The sequence below is a fragment of the Vicugna pacos genome, chromosome 3 (assembly GCF_048564905.1).
Source record: "Vicugna pacos chromosome 3, VicPac4, whole genome shotgun sequence".
NCBI lineage: Eukaryota > Metazoa > Chordata > Mammalia > Artiodactyla > Camelidae > Vicugna > Vicugna pacos.
This window is the reverse complement of record NC_132989.1, coordinates 20,981,853-20,983,409: the sequence shown is the minus strand read 5'-3', so window position 1 is coordinate 20,983,409 and position 1,557 is coordinate 20,981,853. Positions and strand designations below refer to the sequence as shown.

At 45.8% G+C, this 1,557-nt stretch overlaps 1 non-coding gene across 1 annotated transcript; it reads right to left on the bottom strand.

The window, feature by feature from the left end:
• Positions 1-1,145: 1,145 nt before the first annotated feature.
• Positions 1,146-1,218, bottom strand: TRNAA-AGC (transfer RNA alanine (anticodon AGC)). Its single transcript has one exon. It is a non-coding gene; the product is annotated as a tRNA-Ala (tRNA).
• Between the last annotated feature and the right edge of the window lie 339 nt (positions 1,219-1,557).

Sequence of the window (1,557 nt, the reverse complement as noted above, 5' to 3'; positions counted from 1 at the left end):
TCCAGGCACTGTTTCCTGCAAGGGACTTTCTGTCCTGTCTTCTCCCTCTGCGACTTGAGGACTAAAAGGTGAGGCCTGCTCTTGCCCTGTTGGCCCTTCTAGAAGGCAGTCCTCTTCCAAGAGAAAATTAGTGATTGTTTGAAATGCCATGTTTAACATAAATTAGAAGGGATTAAGGCCAGAATCTAGAGTAAATGTTACTTGTCTCACACTTAAATCCTTGCTTCTGGAATGCTTTCTCCTTGCACAATGACAGTATTCCAGGTTTAGGTTTTGATGCCATGTGAGTAGATCTTGGTTTAGAAGAATCATTTGCTAGCCCCCTGGGAGAGCTGTTCATAGCACCTTTCCTTTCTGTAACATCTAAGACAAAGATTGGTTTTAAAAAAAAAATCTCTGTAGCAATGCTGGTAAAACTAAGGGCCTTGCCTGACACTGACTTGTGTGATTTGGTTTATAATCTAGGGATGGTTCGAGCATGCAGAGATTCAAAGTGGGGTTCTCTGTGGCTTGTCTGCACCTGCCGGAGATCTGGGGCACCTATTAAAGTTACAAGGCAGCTATTAGCCACCAACTGACACCGAGATTATAGGTTAAAGCCTGAATCGGTTTAAGCGGTATCATGTGTCCAGCAGGGCAGAGAGTGAGGTGGGGGACATGTGTTTGGCAAATGGTAAGAAGCCACTCCTGTCTGGGGAAGAAAGTGTTCTTACGAGCAACTCACACACCAAGAGAAGTGGGGGTCGGGGTAGGCTTGTTGGAAAAGCTTTGAATCTGGAGTCAGAGAGAACTAAGGTCTGAGTCCTGACAGTGTGACCCTGGTTAGGTTCAGTTTGTCCTCTTGAAAATGCGAATGAGAATACCCAAGCTAGAAAAACACAGAATTCTGTGAATTTGAAATCACAAAATTCTTGCTGGTATTAAGGCAACAAAGTTACACTGAATGCGTTATAGGAAAATGAGCAGTAGCAGCGTTGGAAGAATTTTGTCGAAGCATCCAGCCTGCTGGATCGGGGTGTGGTGCGATGGAGGGAAAGGTGTACCCCAGAGCTGGGTTCATGTTCTGGCTCACTAGTAAGCTTTTTTCTTTTTTTAATTATTTTTTTGGGGGGTGGTAATTAGGTTTGTTTATTTATTCATTTTAGTGGAGGTACTGGGGCTCGAACCCAGGACCTCATGCATGCTAGGCATGTGCTCTACCACTGAGCTATACCCTCCTGCCCTTGACTGGCTCTTTGACCGTGAGCCATTTCTCTGAGCTCTAGTGTTCTCATCCGGACACTGGGGACAATAGTGACCCTGACCTCACAGAGTAGATGATATTCTCCAGGTCAGTGCTGGGCTCACAGTCTCCAGAAATGTTCGTAAATGTTAGTCACCCTCCTCTTAGTCACCTCTCTCCATCAAGCAACACATCTCACTCTGGCATCACCACTATCTAAACTGCAATTTCTTCCTCTTCCTGCAAGTATCCTCGGATGCTTCCTAGAAGCATTCCCCAGACTTCAGTAATTGCAGGCCCCCTGCCCAATTTTTGCCACCTGTGCGTGCCTTCTC